At 41.6% G+C, this 27,070-nt stretch overlaps 1 protein-coding gene across 1 annotated transcript in view; it reads left to right on the top strand.

Moving 5' to 3' along the window:
- Positions 1-1,213: 1,213 nt before the first annotated feature.
- syt1a (synaptotagmin Ia) overlaps positions 1,214-27,070 on the top strand; it is a 237,515-nt gene continuing 211,658 nt past the window's right edge. Inside the window, exon 1 of the mRNA XM_086146649.1 lies at positions 1,214-1,285. The gene's annotated coding sequence lies outside the window, so the exon portion shown is untranslated. The remainder of the gene's footprint in view (positions 1,286-27,070) is intronic.

Here is a 27,070-nt window from a genome sequence, read left to right as displayed (position 1 = left end):
AATTATTCTCTCTTTGTGGATTCCAAGTACCAAGACAGGTTTTTCACTGTGGAAACAAAACATGTCCTGTCTTGTCTCATCTGCGGTGCCTTCTTTTTCTATAACACATCTTGTTAATTTTGAGGTGGATTGCTGAATTTGTGAAAAATACACTGAACACAATGATCTTGACCAAAAATCATAAAAGAATTACTTAATGCTCTGTCATGTTTTTTTTATCTTGGCTTGAAACATCAGTTCCTCAGTCCTTGACATCCTCCTATTAATATTACATCTATAATGTATTAATACGCCTGTGCAGCCAAGGACTGATGCTTACTTTCAGAGCTTTTATTTAAGGCCCCCCTAACTTTAATATGAGGAGTGAACTTCAAACCTGATTAATAATAAAAAATGACTTCATATGATCTTCTAGTATACTCACAGGCACAGATATTGACATACACACGTTGACACACACACACACACACACACACACACACACACACACACATAGCCATCTCAGGCTTTGCATTGTCATCCATTCATTAAGTGTGTCACCTCTGTCATACCCATAACCTGCCTGACCTTACCCAGGACCCTCATTTCCCTAAGAAATACATGAAAACATAAACACAAACAAATCAAGGAAGTATTCCATGGATCCCCAGATACAGATTCTGAAGTGTCCTTCAAGGTGACAGTATGTCTCACAGGGGCTGAGGCATGGAGACAGGTTAAGTTGATATGTGTTGAAAGGGTTATCCTGGGTTACGCAGCCCATGTCCGCAACCTGTGTCATCTCTCATCTCATCTCTCACCACACAGCCAATCACAGCCCTGGACTCAGTGATGCATATCTCTCTTACTGGAGGATTCCTTGGAACTGCTTTGTGACGATGTTGGCTGAAACAGCCCCAAGTCTCTCCTGTCCCGCTCTCTGAAAATCCCTCCTCTCCATGACCACATTACTCTCCTCCAGGCTTGCACAAGGTGCAGCTGTGTGTGTGTACATGTATACACATGTACGCATTTGTGTTTAAATGGATGCTGATCTAGTGCCATCCCAGCTGCTCCCACAAGATGTGCTGCATCGACAGCAGACAGAGACAGTGATCCAGCCCTCTTTCTCTCTACCTCCCACTCTTCCCTCCAAACCAGGCTCCACCTCTAAGTTTCCCTCCCTTTTCTCTCACACATACACTCACACACAAGCGTACACACAAATTCCCTCCCCATTTAAAGACTCCAACTCCACATGCCTCCTTGTCAGCGCCAGCAGATTTTATGCTGAAGGTGTTGCCAGGTAAGCGTGCGTGTCTCCTCCTCGGGCTGCTTCAGAAGTTAGAACACGTCACAGAGACTCTTGTGGTTTCTATTTTTATCTATTCAAAATGTACGTTGGAGTGGACGAATTATTAGACTGTGGTGTCTCGGTAACCAGGAAGGACAAATGCTCAGATATGCACTTTGTTAGAACCCCTAACCTTTTGCCCTGACACAATTTCTTCTTCTTGGTTGCCTGTTTTATTCACTCAGAGGCTTTTTACTGCCTTTTGCTGGCAGGGGGAAACCTCCTGTCGGTGCTGGGTGGAACATAACCGGCGATAGTAGATTGGCTGTACCACATAGAGCATGTCTCCGGTTGCGAGGGGAAACCACGGTGTGGATGTGTGGGCAGATGGAGAGATGAGAGGAGGAGGAAAAGGGGCCGGGCTACAATGGAGGTGGAAGACGAACTGGTTCTTTCATCCCATGCAAGCTAATCCCTCTGTTTGTTCACCCCCATCCATCAGATGAAAATGGCTCCTGTCTTTTCTTTAATTTCCTCCTCCCCTTAATATCTCCAACCTTCCCTAAATCGTTTGGGGTTTATCTTGGCTGAGAAGTGTAAAAAAAAGATGTGGAAATTATGCTATTTGGGAAAAGGGAACAAGACGTCCAGCTTCTTCTTAGACCCCTCCCCTCACATGCTATTGTCCCTGACCCCACTGATCAAAACTGCTGATGGTGCACCCCTCCCACGCGCATATTTTTAGTCACAATCCTTTCAGCTTGGTCGTCCATTCCTTTTAAAGATAAGTTTGACACATCTCTTGAGTTCAACATCGATACCAACATCTCTTCTATTCCTGTGCCTGGTGAGAGGCAACACCTCTCTCATTTTCAGAGGCTTATCACCTCAAACAGGTTTTGCTGAATGGTGGGAAAGGGGGAGGTAGGGGCTGGAGGGATTAAGCTGGGGGTCCCCTTGCTATTGGCAAATACATAGAGCACAGTGAGACTGTTGGGGCATATTTAAAAGGAAAAAAAAGGGCACCCATCAGTCCTTAACTTTCTCCTGTGCCTGCTCCTGGATTACTTTATATCTCCAGTGGCAACAGGAACGAGAGGGGAGGGGCTGCTCAGGTGTAGCTGCTTCGCCTGGGAAACAGTAAGCGATGGGGGGAGCTCCCCTGTGTAAAACTGTTACCAGGTGACAGAGAGGAAGAGTCTCACTCCTCTAGTCTGCGGACGAGTGAACCCCCCACCCCCGCTCACACATCCCAGAGATTATGTTTACATACACTCCCGGACCTTCTGCACATGCTCCATTTTATAAGAAGTGAATGGATCAGATGGGATGGGACCGTGGAACACTGCCAGAGAAATATAGGGTCACTGATATTTGTTTTAAATTTTGATTCACCTGCTAAGAGCTGTTTTGCAAGCTGTGTGATGTTAATATATTTTTTATTTTCATGCGATTCACTGACACACAGTTCTGATTGCTTTTACATTTGGTCTTCTCCTTTTGGGTTTTCCCTTCAGAGGTTGCCACAGTGAATCAACCTTCTCCTTCTAACCCTATTCTCTGAATCCTCCTCTTCCACATTAACTACCTTTATACCATCTCTCATTATGTCCATAAATCTTCTCTTTGGCCTCAATTAGACCTCCTGCCTGGCAGCTCCAATTCTAGCATCTGTCTACCAATATATTCACTATCATGCCTCTGCATATGACAGAACCATCACAGTCTGGCTTCTCTAACCTCCTGGCTTCTCTACACCTAGATACTTGAGTGCCTAAAGTTTGTATGTGAATGCTGGAGTGGTAGTTTTATTTTGTTTGTCCACTCAAATATCTGAAAACTTTTTTATTGGAGTTTACTAAATATCAGGTATTACATGTTTAGGACATGTGTGCTTTGGTTTAGACCCCACAAGCAAGTAGGCTGTTGTTTTTATTTGAGGACAAATAAGCTGGGCGTTATTATCTCTTCTTTTTTATTTTTCCTTGGCTGTGCCAGTGATGCCACTGCAAGGATCTTGACTCATGGTTAATCTCATTATATTCTTTCAGGCATGTTTATAGACTAATACTGAGCGCATACGATGTCTGGAGTTGGACGTCTACATTTTTTAAGTCTGTGGGGTGGATATGGTGTTTTTGTTCAAACTTTTTCAATCAATTTTGAATTTTCTTAAAGTTTGCTAGATCGAAGGCCACCTGCCGGGGTTGGATCCCAACTGACTGAAGACTCTCGCTCAGATTCAGCCTGTTAGCAGATGGAGAGCAAAAAAGAGCTGGAGTAGAACAATCAGGGGCAGTAAGAGAACAATGTGCTGTTTGTTTCTGCTCTAGGTATTAAGTAAATCAAAATGGGGGGATATAAATAGCAGCTCTCTGGATGATGTGACCTTACCTGGCCATTCTGCTCTAAGAGACTGTCACTACGGCAACAGATGACTATGTTGGATACCTTAGGGGTAGCTCTGTCTTTGGATGTCCCAAACCTCAGTTTCATCATCATCATCATCATCCAATTGAAGAGAAAAACACTCGACAAGAATAAGGGAGAGGTCGTGGATTACAGGATTATCATCCATAAAACGCTCTGTTGCAATATGAAATAATGAGGTCTTTCGAGGGTGATTATCGATTGGAGCATCAATTGTAGAACACTCCAGTTGCCTTCATGTTGGCATGGCTACAGTGGATTAAATAAATTGATCCAGACAAAAATATAATGGTGGGGTGAAATTACCTGGTTAAATACACAACCCTGGAATCAAAAAACACTAAAGTATTATGACAGATCAAGTAATCAATAATACAGAAAGAAAAAAGGGAATCATTGGTGTAGAGCTATTTTTTAGGTCTCAAATGATTGTTGATCTCACAGTATTTTGATATCGGCTTATTTTCAAAACTTTTATTTGAACTTGACATAAAGATCAATGTTGGATAGACTTCAAGATGGTGAAATGGTTTTAATAGAGGGGAGTCATGGGTTAGTCTTGGGCTTAAATTGCGTGAGAAGAGTGAATTAAACAAAAATAGGGTGGCATAGTGCATGGTGTTTCATCTTGACTGGAGTTTGCATATTCTCATGTTTGCATGGGTTTTCTCTGGTTTTCAAACACTACAATAGGTTAATTGGAGGCCTTAAATTGGCCAAAACGTGTGCATAACAGTGAGAAATTGGTTGTCTCAATATATGGGCTTGTTTTCGTCTGGCAACCCGTCTATGGTGAACCTCAAGTACCCAGTGAGAGCTTGGATAGGTACCGGCACCTCCCACAGATACAGATAATGAATGAATAAAAGCTAAATAAGCAACCATTGCTCGATTATCTGGCAACCTTTTGGACCCTGCATTGGTGCCATTCTCTCAAGATTTTCCACCGTAATTTCCCTTTGGAAATACAGAGGGGCTCGAGTGTTATGGTTTCTCTGCTGTTGACGTCCAATGATGTCCAGTCGGGCTGATAGCAATTCTCGGACAGTGAAAATTGGGCACATCGAACTGGGTGCTGCGGCGGGCAGCTTGGTGGGATCTAATGGGGATTTTGAGAATTGTGAAATAAAAATGCTAGAGAACAGTAATAGCCCATAATCTATAACTAGACAATGGTGACTGACTGGTGCTAAAAAGATATTTCAGCTGCACAAGTCTCACCGTCACTTTCAGCACTTGTTTTCTGTGTATGTGTGTGTGTATGTGAGTATGTGTGTTTCATGGGGATTTGGTCAAACCCTTGATGTGAGTCTTTTTTCCTTATTAATATCTCAGGCTGTTTACAAGTGTGAATATCATATGATAGACATACGTCAAAACAGCTCAATTTATATGGTTTTGTGTTTCCTAATGTTCGTAAGGGTTTCATAGAACTCAGCGCCGCTTGAGTGCCATAGACTTGCTGAGATTAGACCGATTACACGATTAAGTCTCACTCCTGCCTCGCTAAAGACACACTTGGTGGACTGGCTTAAGGAAATAGCCTTGGGCATATTACCCCTTCCCCTGTTAGTGTTGTTTTTTCTAAATTTGCATGCATTTTTCATCCACTTTCATCTTCCAGATTTGTTGAAACAGCAAATATTTTATTCCATGATCTTTCAAGACAAAATTAAACTCAACCTTTTCATTTGAAAAGAAAAAAGCAAGAAGTGTTTGCATTCATACTACAATGCACTGGAGAGACTAGGACAGACGATTTTCTGGTATTTTGAGTGGCAGAGCAGCTTAAAGAACACTGCAAGGATGATCTGACAGTGGAGATTATAACTTTTTTAGAAAAAATAATAACCTCCCAGAAGCCTCAGCTCTCACACAATACCTGCACTCTGTTTACTGAAAAGCACACATCAGTGCCAGCTCGCAATGGAGTGAATCACAAATGCTGTGCTCAGTTGTGTGAAAAGGAAAGCCCATTGTTTTCCTCTGTCACATTTCCGTTCATACTTATCAGCTATGGCATGGCAGAGACAATTGCTATCATAAAACAAAAAAACAAACAAAAAAAAATTAAAGAAGTCTGTGTTCAGCAGGTCTTTTTGCAAATCCAACCTCAAGCTCCTTTTTCTAATTACTCCATTGGTGTTACTTAATTCAGGCTTGTTGCCTTTAATGAGACTTTAGTGAGTCCCGCAATTTCATAAACTGTCTATAAAAACTGCATTTTTAGTGTGACTTTATTTCAAGGCCTTCCTGACAGAAATTTATTTTTCTTTTTTTTTAGAAAGATATCTCAGGCAGACATATACATGGCAGAGTGGGGGTGTTCCGTTGTGATAGGTGAGAATGAGAAAATGTATCTAATTCCCCCCTCTCTCTAAAGAAACCAAAGAGGTGTGATTTTTAGATTTCTTTAAAGAGGAAATTGCTTTTGCCCTGCTGCAATTTCTCTAATATCCTGATTCATAGTTACAGCTGATGGGATGAACCATCAACCCATAGCCCCCAAATCATTGCCCAAAGCTGCTTCATGAGGGTGTTAACCGTGATAAATACTGTGTGGGTGTGTTGGTCTCCTGGGTTGGGGGGCGTGACAGTCTTCCTGTGCACAGCTTGGAAAACATCCCCTTTGGTCAATGAAAGAGCAAATTAATTATTACTGAAGGGCAGGAAGCAGAAAAAGGAAGGCCTGGGGGACATTTGTCATGTCTTATGAATTTAATAAGGTGTGTAAAAAAAAAGCATCTTTCTTGACATGCGTACCTGATGTCCGTTGGAGCAACCCAGGAGTTGTGGTCATACACCCCATTGTGCACCTACTTGACACAAGAGCACCCAGGTGGCGACTTATTGGTATGAGTGGTGGAAAAATGGAGAGGGAGGCCCCTCTGGGGTAGTGCCATTAATAACCTAATCAACTTTTTTTGGTTTAACTGTGTTTTTGTCACACATTGTCGAGTTGTCTTGTCTGAAATGATCAGATTAGAGGTGCTCCACTGTGGTCAGGTCAGGAGCCATTGTTTGTCAGAACTTTCATGCCAACCTGAGATGTTTACTGGCGTAATTCTTTCAAATCCAAGGCTTATTTGATATCTGATCCTAAATATCTAATGGGTTTGAGAAGAAAATCCCATGACGATGATGGAATTTTAACTAGGAAACCCACAATGTGGTCAACGTCTGCCGATCATTTGTGGAATCTCTCATATCCATGGTTAGCACTGGCCCTGTTTGAGCCAAAGACATGATTTTGTTACCTTTTTTGGCCATGAATTTTTATTTCACCCAATGCTTTTGGCTCATTTTAAGTCCATCCATAGCTTCATTGAGAGATCCGATACTCACCTAATATTTGGTAAGATATATGTGGAGCCACTGTAAACCTCCATACAGATAAACTAGCGTTTGTATTCATGTTGCCGTGGGTTGGACAAAAATGCTACAAGGGTTTGTTTTTTTCTTTTTAACCCCCTTTTAGACCTTACATGAATGCAGCTACTTTGTTGAACAAAATAGGTGATAAGTGTATTGGTCAGCTACAAATGACAGTAGAAATCAGAAGTGCGCTACTACCCAGGATGCATGGCCACCATGTCTATAAAGCTCTCAATCTTTCTCCATTAATCTTAATCTTTCACATCTGTGCTTTTTCTGAAGTCTCCTTACAACAGTTGGACTGTTAACTGACAGGTGTGTGGTCCTGCATTCTGACAAAAAAAATATTGTTTTATGTCAATCCTTAAAAAACAAGAATTCTTAGAAATCTGTAATCGGATCTCACCTTCGGGCGATGGACTACTTTATCCTTTTGGTCCTCTAAACGTTTTTCAAAGCAGCAACAGAAGGTCCAAGAAAAGACCCACCTTGGGGCCACTCTGAGGGAATCGCATGAGTCCTAGCACAAGATGGCTCTTGGCCGTGTGTGCAAGACATGATGGGATGAATGGGGGTTGGGCAATAAAAATCATTGTCACCCTGAACAAGCCAGCCCTTTTGACACCACAAATTATCTTGGCGGATCTAAAATGTATCACAGTACCACCAACACCAGTTGAAAGCATTCATAGTCATCAGATGTGTTCTGCTTATTGCCTTCCCTGACACACGCACACACACACACACACACACACACACACACACACACCTGCATTGGACCGATGACGAGAGAGCAGTGTCAGTGTTTTTTTTCTCTTGCCAAGGTCGTTGTACTGTCATTAAACCCCTCCCCCGGTAAGGATTTTACAGAAGAAATGCCCGGGCTCTGAATTTTCAAGGGTTGCCTGCTGTAAAGATGATTCCGTTCCTCTTTCTCATAAAGCAAGGCGAAGATAACAATCTCCATCAGTCTTCTGGACGGGGAACCCTAGGGACACCCCGTCCCCCCTCCATCTTTTCTCGTCATCCATCGTCTCTCTATCACTTTCTAGTCAAACGACATGTGCAGTATTTCAGCCCTACACAGAGACTTTTACCTCTGATGCAAACATCCTTGTTCGTCACCATGGCAACCAAGTCCTGCCGGCTGTAGGTTGTTATGCCAGCCACCACTGATTCCCACCCCTCCTCTACCTCACCCATTAGCGCTGTACTGTAGCAGACACGTTTAGATGTTTTACATCCCTCTATGTCATCTATCTACTCGTCTTCATAAGCTGTCGCCCCTCCTCTCCCTCCTCCTTTTCAGTAACCTCTTTAAAATAATGCAAAAACCTCACACATTATGTGAGGAATGTTTTCACTTGATCGAAATGCCAAGCTGTACAGTCAGAGTCAATCTGTGGAATAATGACACAAATAGCAATAACTTACCCGACTGAGAAATTGAACAGCGAGTGGCCTCCCCTCCACCAGCCCTCCACCTTCATCTCCTTCAAAAGAATTAGCCTTTCAACATGCTGACACATTCCAGCTCCTGGGAACGATGATGCATATTTCCATGCTCCTTGCTGTTCTTTCCCAGTGTTTTTTTTTTCTTGTATTTGGGTGAGGGGGTGCAAGCAGGCACTTTCCTCTCAAAACATGTCCACCCAGTCAGACAAAAAAAACACTCATTATTTCCTGGCGCTGCAGGGCCATGTTGGCCCCCTATGGGATAATAACCAGGCGTCTGCTTAAATTTGATATAATGCTGGCGCACTGGGTAGCCTGCGATAGTGGCGGGAATTATTGTATTCTCTTAAGCTGTTTAAGTCTTTTCCGGTGAGGATGAAGCATGCCAGGGATCTGCTTTGTTATTCTCACCGCACGATTTAATGGGACCTTTAAAATACACCCATGGAGCAAACTTTATCATATTATATTTTTTATAGGATGATTACACTTATATACTTCTTTTGCGGAGAATCTTGACGAAGATGATAATGATTGGATTTAACCCCTGCCAACACACACAGACACACACACACCCCCGCCAGCGTTCGATAGCATAGGCTTAAGGAGCCATTTTAGTCTTGGTGAAATTTCAGAGATTACGTTTGCCATTCGTTATATTCCTTATCAGCTAAATTAACTCATTACCTTGACATCCTGATTGCTCTCCCTGGAAACAGATAGGTGTTGCATTTATAATGAGGCAAGGCTGGCCCTCACATTTCACATGCACCGCTGCCTTAGACCCGACGCAGTCTTCTGGCTCCTGGTGCTTAAAATTTATTTTGTTGTTAAAACACACATAAATAAGTTATTTGCTAATTTAAGGACAAAACTGTCAAACATAGAATATATCTGGATGGTCTAGCTAGGGTTAAATGCAGATTCACACAGATACACACACCCACATGCTCAGTAGGTGTGGTACCATAAGAGAAATCTCTCAGGTTGTGATGGTTTGCAAATTGTTTGTCTGGGGACTGATAATTCATCCATCCCCTTTTTGTCTATATCTGTATTATTTTCAGATAAATCAACCCTGGTTTGTTCTGACAGGTTTTCCCGCAAAATAAAAAATACAAAAAAAAATTGCTACTGCAGTATTAATATTCACCAGCCTGATAAAGGTACGGACTACACAATCTCCATTTTTATACTTTTGTTAGGAAACACATGATAACTACATGTGCACTCCCAGCAGCCCAAGGTCCACCTTTGGTAGAGTGTAAGCTGGGACTCCTAATAACCAACAGCTGCGTTAGAAACAGATCCATATTCTTAAGATATATATTTTCTAACTTACTGTTTTGAATATAAAGTGGACTGTCCAACACTGATGACCAGAACATTAATTCGTCATATCCAATGAATTAATGTCTTTGTGATGTTTGACAAATCACCTGAATCTGTTGGAATTTTATTTTCCACTACAAACCACTGACCAACATCACTAATGTAAAATAAAACCTGCGACCATCCCCCTTTGATGATCTTGCTCATTTCGATTAACTGAAGTTTGTAACAAGCCATTTTTTGGGGTCACTTAATTTAACTTTATAAGTGTAAACACTTGTGTGAGAGTCGACAGCGGTTGCTCACTCGATCGGGTTCAATCAGAGCAAGTTGACAGAAACATTGCAGGCCCTGCCATCACCTCCATCGGTTGAAACTCCCACTAATTGTGGATGCAGATTCTGCTAGATTGTGAATTTGTGATGGTGATGATTGCGATTTGTGATAAGGACGTACTGTATTTCCTCACAATGGTCTATAGAATGTTTTTAATGATGAGGCAAGCACTTGAAAATGTTGTTTAATGTTTTTTTGCAGAAAAAACAAAGTCTTTAAATTTGATGCCATTTAACAAGTGTTTCAATTAGAGAGGAGGCTATTTTTTTCCGCCTCTTAAGCCGGATGTGCAGATTTATCTGAGATCTGTCCAGAGTGTAGAGACAGTCCCACAAGCATAGAAAAAAACAAAGCCAAGAGCTAAAGATGTTGACTATAGTGACCTGATGGATTTATTGGTATATCCTGGTTGTATGGAGGTTGTCAGAACGGCTGTTGACCTTTAGTTATTGTTAAGGTGCATTGTTAGCTAATTTCAAAATTCAAGATCACATGTACTATAGACCAAGACTTTGAGGGACTGAGACTGGGTCAAGACCAAATGCAGCCTCAGGCTGGCACGGGATGGTGTCTCCCTGAGCAAGCCTCAGGGGAGCACCGGCCAGGGTCTCCCTGAGCTGGTCCCAACCCCGGATAAATTTAGAGGGTTGCATCAGGAAGGGCATCCTGCTTAAAACTCTCGCCAAAACCAAGGAAAGGATGTACAACAGGTCCAAGTGGTTAAGGATAGAGAGGAACATGTATTGACAAATGCTAGAAGAGTGAGGAAAGATGGAAAGAGTACTTTGAAGAGCTGAAGAGTGTGGAAAATGAAAGACAGGCAAGGGTAGAAGAGGTGACTATTGTAGACCACAAAGTAAATGAGATTCATAAGAGTGAAGTAAGGAAGACATTGAAGAGGATGAAGAGTGGAAAGGCAATTGGTCCTGATGATATACAGGTATCTGTGGAGGTGTGGAAGTGTCCAGGAGAGGCAGCGGTAGTTTCTGACTAGATTATTCAGCAGGATCTTAGAGAGTGAGAAGATGCCTGAAGAATGGAGACAAAGTGTGATGGTGCCCATTTTTAAGAATAAAGGGGATGTGCAGAATTGCAGAAACTATAGAGGGATAAAGTTGATGAGCCATACAATGAAGATATGGGAGAGAGTAATAGAAACTAGAGTGGGAACATAAGTCAACATATGTGAAAAGCAGAATGGCTTCATGCCTGGAAAGAGTACTACAGATGCAGCATTTGCTTTGAGAATGCTAATAGAGAAATGCAGAGAAGGCCAGAGGGAGCTGCATTGTGTTTTTGTAGACCTTGAAAAGCATAAACTGGGTGCCAAGAGAGGAACTCTGGCATTGTTTGAAGAAATCTGGAGTGGTAGAGAAATATGTTAGACTAATGCAGGACATGTATACTAGCTGTGAGACTGGTGTAGTGTGCTGTATGGGTAACAGAGAAGTTCAAGGTGGAGGGGGAGACTCCATTACGGATCAGCTTTGAGCCCCTTCTTGTTTGAAGTAGTGATGGACAGGCTGACAGATGAGGTAAGACAGGAATCTCCATGGACCATGATGTTTGCAGATGACATCGTGATCTGTAGTGAGAGTAGAGAACAGGTTGAAGAATCTAGAACCTAGAGAGGTAGAGGTACGCGCTGGACAGGAGAGGAATGAAGGTTAGTCACAGCGAGCCAGAGCATGTGTGTGTGAATGAGAGGAACGCGGGTGGAACAGTGAGGTTATAGGGAGTGGAGATCAAGAAGTTGGAGGATGTCAGGTACTTGGGGTCAACAGTCAAGACACTGGCGAGACCAGCGTTGCTTTATGAAATGCTTAAAATTACGAAAAGAAAGGAGGCAGAGCTAGAGGTCGCAGTCATTAAGATGCTAGGGTTAGGATCTGGAATGAGTCTATCAGAGGAACACCAGGTTAGATGTTTTGGAGAGAAGGTCAGTGAAGCCAGACTGAGATGGTTGGGTCGTGTACAAAGGACAAAATACCCCCCCCCCCCCACACACACACACACAATGGAAGCTGGTTGAAGAGCCAAACTTAACCACACCACCACATATGGTGAATGGAGTGAAGGGAGGTAGGGCAGGAAAGAGAGGCAGGTGATAATGTTATATAAAAAAAACAAATGAACAACAGTCGCTTTTGGAGAAATGCTAATTGTGCCTATACAGATAAATCTGTTGTGCTCTTGAGCAATCTCAATGAAAAAAAACTGCGATGTCAAAGACTGAGGAAAGACCTTGTTCACATGAGCTTGATTCTGAGATCACGCTGCGACCATCAAAAAATGGGTTAGGCTCTACCACACCTGCGATTAAAGTACAGGATTTCATAAAAAAAAAATTGTTTGTTTTGTGTTCATTGTTGAAATTAAACCTGATTATCTTTTTCAGTTTCAGAGACCTCTGTCCGATGTTAAATTTGGCCTCACATTGAGATCAGGCACCGCTGGTTTTCTGCAAAATCACCCACCGGTATTGTATGATAGTGAATCCTGGAAATCGAAAATGAAAACAAATGAAAGTGTTGCAATTGCACATCTCATGTGAAAGAGAATTAAAGAATTAATTACCTAAACACTTTTGTTTGTTTCAATGGGTTATCATTCTTCTTTTTCCACTGAGTAACTGTATAATTGGCCATTTCTTGGCAGCACAATCAAGCATTCTCTCACTCTTCTGAAAAAACAAAAAAAAAGTACTGAAAACAGCAGAATGGGCAGCTTCAGCTTCAGAGTATGGCGGTGGCAGTGGCAGCTCCCAAACATCCTCGGCATTCAGCCCCGCAGCTCCTGTGGAACCTTGTGACAGATTGTGAGGAGCTTCAATCAATAACTAGGAGCCTGTCCTTCTGCCTCCTTGGCCAACCAGCTAGGGCAGCTCCAGCTGCAGACCTGTCACTTTCCCTGTCTCGCTTTTATAAATCAAAAGACTCCTTGGTTCTTTTTGTGTAAGAGGAAAAAACAAACAGAATCAGCAGAGAGAAACATGATCGAAACATATCCTCTTCAACCTCGGATGCAGTGAAACATCGCAGCCACCAGATCCTGCTCTGGAGCCTCTCGGGGGATGTCAGATGTACAGAAGTCCCTGAGGGCCAGGCAGCAATATTGGTCTAGGGTTTGCAAATCCATGAACAGCAGAACTTCTCAAGCCTGTGGCCCGTAGATGTTTGTTTGCCTGTATTAATACTTTTATCATTGCTATTTATTATTTTACTATCCAAATTCCATTTTTATAAATATATTTTCACTTTTCTTGTTTGAAGTCAGTCAACTATCTGAAAACTTAGATTTTTTTCTGTCCTGCTCCCCTCGGAAGTCAACAAATATCTTTACAACTTCCCTCTACAACTTCACTGAGTTCACTCCCGTGAGGCAATTTGTTTTTTCTCTGGAGAAGAAAGGTCTGGAGAGGACGGGCACATTTTACACTGACCTTTGCTAGTTTTCCAGCAAAAAAATTGTATGTACATATTTATGGGAAACTAATAAATAATAAATTGAGCAGCTGAAAAACATGAACCCTGGGCACATTTTCCAACCACAGAATATCAGGAATGTGGCCTGTTTCTAATCTTTATTCACTCCACAGAAGGGGGTGCCAGTGAGAGACCACTTTAACTGGGTATTTGACAAGATGGAAGTGATACCAAAGTGACCAGGACTTCCTGGTCAACATCAGAAACAGTTCAGGTTCCGGTTCCTGACAGTGACCAGCTAATCAATCCAAGCTTGTCAATTAATTACCATCTATTTTGATAAATATTGGTTCACGTCAAAATTCTGTAATCCCAGCGACTCAAATGCAACCATTCAATTTCTTGATATTTGGATTAAGTGTTCCTGGGCTTTAGGAAACACTAGAGAACACTGATCATCATTTTTGTTGGCAGATGGGAAAAATGAATCAACAGATTTATTAGAAGATGTTGATCACTGAGCAACTCTTTATAAAGAAGAAGGAAATCAATCATGACGTTTTTGCCAAAATAAGTACTCATGCTTTGGCTTCATTAGCACACGGTCCCTGTCAAAATCAGACCGCAGCACTAAAACAAACATACAAGAGGCCTTTTTCTGATTTTCTCATGTGTTTACATTTTTTCCAACTGAAAGTTTAATCACGTGACCTGGCCTTGTCCTGCCTGAGTGGTCATTGACATCAAGGTTTAGCTGAGAGATGGTGGTGGTGATGTAACTGTCACATCCATCTGTGGTTACCAAGCTCGCTATTGTTAGTGAGTTTTCAGTGGTTTTCCTCTGGTATGTGCATCTCACATCTAGTTTGTTTTCAAGCAGAATATATTAAATATAAGATCCTTTTGATGGCAAAAATATAATTAGTTATCATATTTTGTTTTCAAAAGGGATTAAGTTTAAAAAAAAGAACCATGGCATAACTCTTGATACATTACTTTCTGTTGATAGGACCTGTTATCGTCACGTAACTGGCTTCAGTTCCACATTGGTGCACACAGAATTCCATTTAGCTAACACTAAATGCTCTGAAATTCGAAAAGGCAAAATCTTGATACTGTACTTTGATCAACAATTCACTCCCGACTCGCCAAGCGGTAAAAGGAAAAAGGAAATTGATTGAAAATGGCACAACACTTTGGAATACCAGAAATGTTCCTCTCCTGATGATCTGGGTCCTCAGGTGTCGGGTGACGTTTCCGTGACTGGAGGTGGCCACTCACTTCCTGTTGTCTGTGCTATAGATTCGGCCCACTTTGATTGACATGGTGTGCTGGAGGATGCTGCAGTCTTGCCATGTGTTTCACTATACAGTGAACATGTCTAAAGCATTCATGTTACTTTACATCATCTCTCTTTGAATTATCTTTTTTTTTTTAAATCCCCGCATATTTTAAGATGGGGACACACTACACAACTGTCACCATGGTATTTGGTATGGAAAGACTTGGCATTCACACTAACCTGCTGATTTCTGTGATAAGTGAAAAAAGACCCCTCACAATTAAATTGGTGACAAATCACAGTGACTGTCACTATGAAAATTACAAACAGAAATCAACCTAAGAAAGACGGACAAATTGCTATGTGCCAAACATGTAAGGAATAACTGCCGCAATGAATTATAAAATAACATGGACCGGCAATTTATCTGCAATTAGAAAACTGATGAACAATATAATTCTTTACAGCCATCAGTATATGCAGGCAGATTCATTAATGTTATGATAACGATCGAGACATGGACTAATCCTGATGGGCTGCGAGGCTCTGATTCAGTTTGACTGCAGCTTTTAGCCCTTTTGATGTGAATGCTATCCAGATCAGCTGTCAGATCTTTTTTTCATTTTTACAATATACTTGATGGGATGCACCTGTGATGCAATGTTAAAGTGTGACAGGTGTGACAGAAAAAAGGACAACACACACTTACAATGTATATAAATATTGTCTAGTATTGCTATGTTTTGCATCAAATCCTGAAGAAAAAAATGCAATACTAATGTAAACAGAAAGTGCAAAAACTTGCTGACAAAGTCAAAATTATCTACCCCAGAATAAAAATACAAAACTTCTTTTTTTAATGTATGAAGTCAGGGGTGGTTTGTTCATAAGAGTGATCTTGGCAACACCATGCCAAAGTGAAGAAAAGGAGGGATTCACATTCTACTACTATTACAGCAATTCGTAGCAGCCTCTGAATGTAACTTCCACTCAGAGTGCAGTGCCGCTCTGTGGGGGACTGCCCCTTTTTTGGGGTGATTTTCAATCAGGTTGAAATCGCCCTGAGTTCTGTGTTCTTTTTTTTTTTTTTTCTCTCTTTTTTCAGAAAAGAGGCACTTCCTTGCATTCCCTATGGTTTCCGAGAGGGCTTTCATCATTACAAAACCTGCCAGGCTTGCACATTCTTGCTTTTGTCAGACAGGCGATGATCAAACAGGCTTCTCTCTTCATATTCTGAGATATTCGAAGGTAAACTGACAGTTCTTCTTTGGCTGAAAGATCAATCCAATTTATTTAATTAAATATATATATATATATATATATATATTTGGGTTACACATTTGCTGACACACAGCTTTTCACAAACTGTAATTTTTTTTTTAAATATCTGCCATTTTCAGAGCTAATATACAGACAATGTCATTAGGAAGACACTCATGGGTTCACTTCGATCTGTTCTTCACAACAATCACAAGCTTCGTTTCAAGGCAAAAAAACAGAGCTTGAAATATGAAAATCAGAAAACTTATATGTCTGATGAAGTACAGAAGTGCACCAAGGGATGAAGGGATATGAGGGTGATGGAGGGGCCATTTGACCCATTTTTTTTGTGACTGGATTGGTCCAAAATCTCATAATTTCCCCCACTGAACTGATTTTGCTGTTTTCCCTGCACTTTCATTTTTTGATTGTGTTGTTTTCCATGCTCTATCTTTACTTTTTAGCACAAATCATTCTTACACACTAACACACACACACACACACACACACACACACACACACACACAAGAACACACACACACACACACACACACACACAAACACACACACACATGCACGTGTGCGTGCGCGCACACACTCAGTGCACAGTCCCAGTGTAGCTCAGTTGAAGCTTAATCCCTGACATTCTCCCAGCAGTCATTCAGCCTCACTGAAACATCCAGATTCACACTAACTTCCTCATTAATTTGTGTAATGAGTTGAGTTACTAGACGCTGTGATTCTCGACCCCCCACTTCCCACCCCCCGGGTGACTCCTTCTGTCTCTCCATCAGTCAGGGAGTCAGTGTGTCAGATGTCTTTTTGTGCTCCACTTTTGTATCTTTGGCCCCCTTCCGACTCCATAACATAGCCGAGGGAGGTAATATGTGTATGTGTGTGTGTGTGTCAGGGTTCTATAGTAACGGTTCACCATTGCCTCACGTCCCCAGGATGGAGGAGCAGCTTCATGACGACATCAAATAAACTGAAAACCTGTCTCTGCGTTTCTGGATGGTCCCCCCCGACTAGATGAAAGAGAAAGGAAGTTTGAAATTGCCGGGAATGATGGAGAGATCAAAGGCGAGGCTTTTTTTAAATGGGGAGACAGAATCCTTTCGAACCCATTTCGTGTCCTGGTGTCTGTGTGTGTGTGTGAGTGTGTGTAAATCTGGGCCTGCACTCAGATTACCTTGTAATGATGAGACCACGACTATTTTCAACGAAATGCAGAAAATCAGGGTTCTATCGGGTTCTATACTTGCAATATCCTTTCATAAGCAGTACAGGCACAACAGTATATACTTAATGTTTGTTTTTGATAATATAGCATCTCAGCTCCCATGACTGTCACTCACACTGGCCATTTTATCTCAGATTGCAGAACACTTGAATGTCTTGTTTCCGCGTTGCGTTTACTGCCATTACTCATTCCTGGTTCTGATGGATTACATGCTTTTCAACCTGAGAGAAAAGAGTTCTGTACCGATGGATCCTCAAGCAATGCGTGAGAAATAAAGGTGTTGCCTTTTTTGTCACCCAGTTTATTAACACTGTTTGATGACTACACTGGAGCGCTGTTTTTATCTTCTCTTGCTTTTCACTGTCATTAGTCTTAGTAAACACTAGTCCACACAATAAACACTAGAGTATAGTATGATTGGGTAACTGAATACAAATGAACACACACACACGCATGCAGAGTTCACCATAAATCAGGCAGATTTGTGAGAAAACCACAAGGTAAAAACACCTCCAAAAATTATACAATATAATTGCCTAAAAAGCTGCACGCCATCGACTGACAGACCATATTAGGAGACAAGACAAATTATCACTTCACTTCATAGTATTTCATGCAAGGCATATAGGGCAAGTGCTTCATGTACTGTGGCATAACATATTAGAGGGGAGCATTTCTGCATTTCATACCTTTTGGGCCAATGGATAATCGAATGACACCAACGGCTTAGGCTAAATTCATTCTTATTCAATCAGGGATTATTTTCTGTTTTGCTCCTGGAAAAAGAGACTACGTGGATGTGGAATCCAAAGTCTGTGAAAAATGTCAACATTTCCATGTGGTGACACACGGAGACAGATGGTGGCTGAATTTCAGGGGGATTTTTTGTGCGTGTGTGTGTCACCCCAAGAGAGATGGCCTTCAACCACACTCCTCTTCCCCCACCCTCTTTTGCGAGCGTATCAGGCTGGTCAGCATCCTGGGCGACAACCATATTGGATTAGCAAGCCTTGGTGAATTTCTTCCAGCTTCCAAGACCTTTGTTTTCTTTATCCCAGCTGCGGAACTCAATGAAAAAAATGTCCAACACATTTAGATTTAAGAAATTGTTAATAATGTGATCGAACCAGGAGGTTAAAGAGTTTACTTATCGCTACAAGCTGATTAAATAGACTTGTGGCTTTTGGTGTTCGCTGAGGGGCACACAATACCTCAACAGACTTAAATAACTGTTTAATTATGATACAATCTAACAGATTTGGGAGGGGAACCTAATACCACTTCAGCAAAGTTATATATAAGAAAAGTTTACAAAATATCAGATAAATATCAGCAAAAACATCTAAAATGCCAGGAAATTTGCACAAGAAAACATATACCCAAATATTAAATTCAGTAAATGGTCTTTTAACCTGAAAAAAAATTATCATGTCAAAAAAAAAAATGTATGGGAATAGCATGAAATTAGCAAGATGTTATATTTAATGTCATAGAAAGGGAAACTATGAAAATCATTTTGGTCATCAAAGCAATATCCTTTTATTTCTTATTCAATATTTGCATTAAAATTGGCCTTTGAATATTTCACTGTTTCCTCGTGGCAGTGAGTGATTTTGATGGCAGGCCTGTAGTGCTACTTTCTCCGTGTAGGCCTTAATCACCTCTCCAAACGTAGAGAGCACTATTGAGCCTCAAAAAGGAGGACTTCTTTTTGTTCCATTGACAACATGAGCGTTGTCATTTCATGACCCCAAGATGTGGGGGAAGCGCTCAAAAAAAATTAAAAGCTTGTAGCTAACTAGATTTCTTTCAAGCCTTTTTCCTTATTGACCAAAAACAGCATACCATGAAATACTGTCACATCAGCCAGTCTGTCGCCAGAACATCAAATGGCAGTCCTCTTTTCATTTCACCATGAAGATGATTCCACAAAATCTCAGGCGGGGCGAGCGGCGCTGTATTTGAAAATATTCATAAGGCATAAATACTATGTGTAAGAGTGATTCACTGACATTGGCTCCTCTTGCCCCATTGATCTCTATGCTCGCCATATCCTTCATACACCCAGCTGCGCCGTCATTGCATTGGCGGCCTTCAATAGCTGTAAGTGCAATAATGAAGTAAGGCCCTTTTTGTCCCCCTCCTACCCTGCACCAGCGCCAATGTGATTGGCCCGTCATCTATTATAGTATGGAAATACTGTCAAGTTCCAGCACTACACTGGCTATGGATGCACACAGGTGATTTTCTCTGCTTCATCCTCATGGATGGACTAATGGTGACAAATTAGCACCCGTTATTTTTTCCCTTGTTTTTGCGAATAATATGCAAAGTGCAACTACCTTCATATCCTCTCTCACTACGTCCATAAATTTTCTCTTTGGTCTTCCTCGAGACCTCCCCCCTAGCAGATCTAATTCCAAGATCCGTCAAACTATATATTCACTATCCCTCCTCTGTACATGACCAAACCATCTTATTCTGTACAATTGTAATTTAGACTGGAAGAAAATAATTTCCCAATCCTGGGATCAATAAAGAACAACTCCTCATCATTCCATGAAATAATTTTGTCCCCCCAAGGAGCTAATTCCAGTCTGCTACCCCATGGGGGAAGGGGGGCTGTTGTGATGTAATAATCCCCCGAAATCAATGCATGAGACCATTATTGATTCTCTGTGTTTAGTAGCACTGTGTGTAGGTGTTATCTTCGCTGCCACAAAGGGATGCATTACAGTCTTCAAGGTCCCCCTCAGCAGTATCGAATGAATGAATGAATGAATGAATGACTATGAGACAGGCAAGATATTTCACTTCCAAAGGATCCAGTCATATTCCAAAGAGATATAAAAGATATTTTCAAAAATGTTTGCACACTCTCTGTTCAGCACTCTAGGCCGACAGTGTAGTTTTATGTTCATAAAGAGATCTTGGTAGGTTTGTACCACTTTTACAGCGGCTCTTTCCAATTATCATACTGTGTCAATCTTGTCTTTTTCCTTTCAACTTTTCCCTTCAGGGGTCTCTGAAGCAAATCAACCCTCTCCCTCTAACATTATTCTCTGTATCCGCCGCAATCACACCAACAAACTTCATATCCTCTCTCACTGCGTCTACAAATCTTCTCTTTGGTCTTCCTCTAGAACTCCTGCCTGGCAGCTCCAATTCCAGCATTCATCTACCAATATATTCACTATTCCACCACTGTACATGACTGAGCCATCTCAGTCTGGGTTCTCTGATCTTCCCTCCAAAACATCTAACATGTGCTGTCCCTCTGATGGACTAATTCCTGATTCTGTCCATCTTCGTCACTCCCAAAGAAAACCTCGACATCTTTATCTCTGCGGCCTCCAGCTATGCCTCCTGTCACTGTTTCTAGACAATACAGCGTCCCTGGTGTCCCCACTGTCTTGTATACATTTCCTTTCATTCTGGCTGATTGTCTTCTTTAGTCTTCAGCTCTTCAAACTACTTTTTTCACCTTCCCATCACTCATCTAGCAACTGTCCATACATTTCGCTCTCTATCCTTAATCATTTGTACCTGCTGTATGTCCTTTCCATCTCTATCTCTGTGTTTCACCAACCGTCCAACCCAGCATACAAGTCATCATATGCCTGTTATTTTGCCTTTGTAGCCTCTATCTCTATGTAGCACTCTATCTCCCTTAACTCCTTTCTGTTCTCCTCAGTCCCCTCAGTGTCCCACTTCTTCTCTGCCAACCACTTTCTCTGTATTCACTCCTGCACTTCCTCATTCCACAATCAGGTCTCCTTATCTACTCGCCTTCCAGATGTTACACCAAGTACTCTCTTACCTGTCTCCCTGATCAAATGAACTGTTGTTGTCCAGTCATCTAGAAGCTCTCTGACCACCCAGAGCCTTTGCCAACTCATCCCTGAAAACCAAACAACGCTCCTCCCTTTTCAGCTTCCACCACTTTGTCCTCTACTTGGCTTTTGTCTTCTTGATCTTCCTCATCATCAGAGTCATCCTACAAAACACCTGTGCTGTCTGACCACATTCACACCTATCACTACTTTGCGCTCTGATCTATTTCGGATTACCTCGTCTATAAAGGATGTTGTCTACCTGCATGGTCCAACCTCTGCTTTTATAAGTTACCCTACATTCCTGTCTTTTCTGGAAAAAAAGTATTTGCAACAGCCATTTCCTTCCTTTTTGAAAAGTCTACCACCGTCTGTCCCTATGCGCTCCTCTCCTGGATACTTAACCCGCCAATCACTTCTTCATCACCTCTATTGTCTGCACCAACATGTCAATTGAAGTCTGCACCAATTACCACTCTCCACTTCTTATTCTCCCTTATCTCACATCCCACCAGTAGGGCATAGCGACTAATAACATTGAGCATCACACCATCAGTTTCCAATTTCAGACTCATAAGTCTATTGGACATTCTTTTCACCTCCACAACATTCCTAACAAACTCCTCCTTCAAAATAACTTCTACGCAATTTCTCTTCCTGTCAGTACCATGATAGTACAACTTAAAACTTGCTCCTGAGCTTCTAATCTTGCAACCCTAGCACCTGGTCTCCTGAACACACAGTAACTACCTTCCTTCTCCGAATCATATCAACCAACTCTACCTTTTCATGTCATCATCCAAAAATTCAAAGGCCCTACTTTCAGTCCCAGTCTCTTGCCTTTCCTCTTCCCTCCCTGGATCCGAACACACCTTCCTCCTCTCCTTCTTCGACTCACAATAGTCCAGTTTTTGTTGGTACCCTGTAGGTGATCGGCACAAATGGTGGTCGTTTTTAATGCAGTCTCAACCGATCCAGTATGAGATTCTTCGGTGTGATTCGTTGTATGCCAGATGCCTTTCCTGACGTAACCCTCTGCATTTAACGGGACTTGGGACTGGCTCAGGGAGACACTGGCCTGTTTCCCCCTGAGGCTGCATTTATCACACTTCGCCAGTGCTCTTGGATTTTATTGTGTTGACCAATACCTCCGTTTTCTTATACAGAAATGGTCTTAAATGAAAACACAAAGGTTTTGTTAACTCTTCACTACAATCTCTTTCACTTCCATTGTGGCTCTCAGAGTTTGAAAATAAAATAAAACAAACAATGAAAATAAAAACAGAGCACTGAGAACAACTAATAAATTCAGTCGGGGCATTCACACAAAAAGGATGCTCTTTTGATACTTATAGCATAACTGCCAGCAGGCGCCGACTCCATTTTCCCCCGTAGAAGAAGTAGCGCGCGATGCATGCTGGGATATATGACTGCGTGAAGCGTGTATTTTCATTTCCATTTGTCTGTCTGTGTGTGCGTCGCTGAAGTAGCAGTGGTAAAAATGGTAAAGGGTAATTCCAGTCCCACACTACTCTTGTAAAGACCCCAAAATGGCACCTTTCAAGAGACACACGTACAGAGTTTAAACTCAAGGCTATCAGTCACACGGTAGAACGTGGGAGTAGAGCAGCAGCGAAGGAATTCAACATTAACGAATCAATGGTAAGGAAGTGGAGGAAATAAAAAGATGACCTGTGCCAAGTAAAGAAGACCAAACAGAATTTCTGAGGGAACAAAGTGAGATAGCTACAGTTAAAGGATAAACTTGAACAGTGGGTTGTTGAACAGAGAGCAGCAAGTAGAAGTGTCACCACAGTCATTATTCAAATTTAGAGGTGGCCCTTCTATGTGCTTTTGTTTTATGAAAAGCTTTGAACAGTAAAAAATTGAGTTGGAGATACACTGAACGAAGGCAGCGCAAACACCGGGAAGAGCTACCGGTACTTACGGTACTGTATTGTGAACGCACTAACTTGTTTTCGGAGTGAACAGAGTTTTCAGAATGTTGGTTCGTATTCTATTAATAAACTTTGACTGACTTATCTGACTGTTTTGTTGACATTCCCTTTAGTGCAGCTCCATTTAGTGGATGCACAACGCAACCCCAGCCACTACTGTAGCTTCTATTCTATGCGACTTATAATGGGGTGCTTCTTATACATGAAAAAAAATTTAAATTAGGCCATTCATTGAAGGTGCGTCTTATAATCTGGTGCGCCTCATAGTGCAGAAAATACGGTAATATCCTAGAGGCATTTCTATGTGATAACATCTTAGAGAGAACTGAAGAAGGTGAAGGGTGAAACATCTTCAAGTGAAAAAATTCAAGTCCATTTGCAACAACAAGTTTGACAGGAACATCTATTTTAATGCAGAATGGTAAATATTTAGATATAATATATCCTGCTGTGTTGTGTTTTTCTCATTCTAATTTATTTCATTTGATATTTCACCTTCACAAAGTTGTCCATCTCCATGGCAATACCTTAGTGATACCATGGTGATACTCTCAAAATTTGGCTTCTCTTTTTCTATGAATCGTCTTGATTTTGAATTCCCTCCCGAACTGACAAGAAGAATGGCACTTTCTAGTCTCAAACCCCTCGCTTGTGAAATCCGACTATTTAAAAGACCAGTGGACAAGCTGAATGACCAAAGAGGAAAAAACAGCATGTTTTTGAAGATTTAGGTGTGGGGCAGCACAGTCCACCTTATGTGCTTGTGGTCAGTCAGCATCCATTTCCCTCACTTAGAGCTAATAGCCAGTATTGAGCAACAAGCAGGCACGCTCGAAAACAGAAGCCAGAGCTAAATAACCGGGCCTAATATATCCCAGTATTTCCAAAATGGGAATAAGGGCATCCAGAGTGTCTTAAACTGTTGGACTAATTGGCCTTGATGAAAGTCAATGTGCAGACCTCATCTCTCCTCATAAAGAGCTCATATACTGATCAAAGTAGATATGGATTGAAACTATTTACTCCAATGCACAGACACACAACAGGAAGCGGGTGACCTTTAAACATTAAACAGGCGTTTTAAATCAAGTTTACAGGAGAATAGGAGTCATCATGCAGGACAAGTCTGGATCTTGAGATTGTGCTAACTTTGTATTTGTAGGTCTGCTTTGTTTCCAAAGTTGAGAGCTTGAGTGTTGGCCCCTTTGTCAGCTGATGTGCATTTCCAGAGCATCTCCAAACCTAAAACACATGTCTGTGGCTTTGGAGTGTATCAATGGTAGTCTCAGTCGTGTCTCTGGTTGACAGCCTGGTCATGATTATTGCTTTTGATCGAGGCAGCAAAATAAATATTCCTTCGCCCCTATTGATGCAAGGTCAAACTAGTCATTGGTGCCTCAATGTGTTTAGGGCTTTTTGTTATGTTGTGTTTTTTTCACAGTGCTAATAAAGCCTGGAGCCTCGTCAGGGTTTAGTTTAATCCCTTCTGGAGTTGTGCTGATGCTTAAGAGATGGTAAAACTTGTCAATCCTGCCAACTGTAATTTTTGAAGATAAAAAAAAAAACAACATAATTTCTCTGTATGGTGACAAGGCCATGAGGTCCCTGAGAACCCTGAGTTGTTTATAATAGTAACCTATTACAGATCAGCGAGGTCAGTGCTTTGATATTGTTTGGATCCATGTATATATAGAGCTTGCCTACAGCAACATAAACACTTAATGACACATCAAGCATCAGGGCGGAAGCTTCAGTGTGAGATATTTGTTTCAGTGGCTGAGTCTGTCTGTGAAAAGCTTGACATGACTTTCACCTTGGTAAATGATGTTGACAGACTTTAAGTTCACACTCACCCAATGCTTTCCCTAAAACAACTAAGACTTGGGATCAGGCATTAAATGACTGATGGGGAATCACAGACTACATGAATGGTCAGACCAGCTGAGCCAATTGAACACATCAAACTCCGGCAAGAGTTTGAGGACTATGTCCTCGGGAGAAACAGTTCAGAGAATAAACAAACATGGAGGACAGTCTTTGGTTGTGCCACTATCTGCTCTGTCTTCTATTTGTGTAGTCCAGTTTGATTACTTCCATCCATCCATTATCTACTGCTTATCCTACACTTAGGGCCATGGGGATGCCTATCCCAGTCTATCCCAGCTGAGAGGCAAGGTACACCGGGGACTCGTCACTGATATAGTAACAGCCAACCATTCGTCTTCATTCACACATTTTTTCCAATTAACTTTTCCCAGGGCAAACTGCAGAACCTGGAGGAAACCCAGGAAGACAGGAAGAGAACATGTAAACTCCTCACAGAAAGGCTACACCAGGGTCCTTCGTGCTGTGAGGAGCATGTTCCATTGTGCCGCTGTGTCACCCCAGTTTGGGCTTCTTCTCCGTCCTTTTTCTGGTTTCCATCATTGTTTTGATATTCATGTCATCTTCGTCTTTTAACGCCACTTTCTGTGTCCCACCTCCTTGTCTTCATTGGCTGTCGGTGACACATGTTTGCAGTCAGGTCAAAAATCAACACAGTGTCTTGATCGAGTCAAATCAAAATTCATATTGCTTGATTGGCTGCAAGTGGAGTTGGGTCAAGTCTATCCTTTCAAGCACATCCTAACAAAGTTCGATGCTCACAAGCATCACCTACTGTCCCGAACTAGCAACACCCACTGTCCCGTTATTACTGCTGACTGCTGCAGTCTGCCCAAAAATTCATCCTCGGGAGAATCTGGCAAAAAAATGTTGTAGCTTTTCGTTGGCTTTAGACTGACAGTAAATAGCTTTAACCCTCGTTTTTTTCACCTTGTGAGCTACTTTTGAAATGACCATGTGAAAATGAGCAACTTGCAATAAAGATGCTGAACATACATGTATTTATATTTCTACTGAGTATATGATCGTGCACCTTGCATAACTGCATTAACTCCCAGACACACACTAGTCATGGTACATTTTTTGGCAGCAACCTTACTCTGATCTTACTGTGATTTTAGTTCCTTCACTTTGCTCCTTTGCTTGCTTTTTGGTGGGAAATTTATGTTGTTGCTTTTATTAACAGTCCAAAGTAGATTTAAAGTGCATTTGCTTGATCTGTCAGTGTGATATTGTGGGGAAAAAAAATGAAATCATACTTTTTCCTCCCATTGCGCAAGGAAGTGGTAAGTTTTCGGTTTCTTCTTCTTTCGGCTCAAGCACTCATTTTTTGTCCTTTTATAAGAAATAATTTGAAAGGCTAAGTTATTGGTTTGCTCGCTGGAACTTGCAGTTGCTTGCACACAGTTAAATGTTCATACATGGTGACTTGTGTGCCAGAAATATCAATCTACTACTGGCTGTACAGTAGTCCCTCGATTATAGTGGGGGTTATGTTCAAGAACCAGCAGTGATAAAGGAAAATCCACGAAGCAGAGTCTTTATTTTCTATTTTACTATTTATACCTATTTCAAATCTTTGACCCTCCCCAAACTCTTAACATTTCCCAGACCTTTATAAACACTTTCTATACTTTTAAATGAGTAGCACATTGTGAACGATGTGAAATGGACAAGGTGGGATGCTAAATGCATGCTACGGTCGCTGAACCAATCATAGACCCATATTCTGGTTGGCGGCCTCACATGAGTTGTCTGAAAAGCTGAGGGAAAACATGCCAACATTCATGTTGGGGGCCTTCAAAGCCTTCAAAGTTTGCAATTGTGTAACCTTGTTTTCTTTTTCTTTTTCCCGATTTACATCAGCCAAAATTGCCAAAGTCATCGGCTCATTGGGATTGTACGCACCCACACACACACACACACACACACACACACACACACACACATACACACACATACACACTGATGTGACATCTTAACTTAA

Source organism: Fistularia commersonii, chromosome 5, assembly GCF_037954325.1.
Source record: "Fistularia commersonii isolate RoL2024-O1a breed Wild chromosome 5, RoL_Fcom_v1.0, whole genome shotgun sequence".
Taxonomy (NCBI): domain Eukaryota; kingdom Metazoa; phylum Chordata; class Actinopteri; order Syngnathiformes; family Fistulariidae; genus Fistularia; species Fistularia commersonii.
The sequence above is the reverse complement of the archived record's forward strand: the minus strand, read 5'-3'. Positions and strand labels throughout refer to the sequence as shown.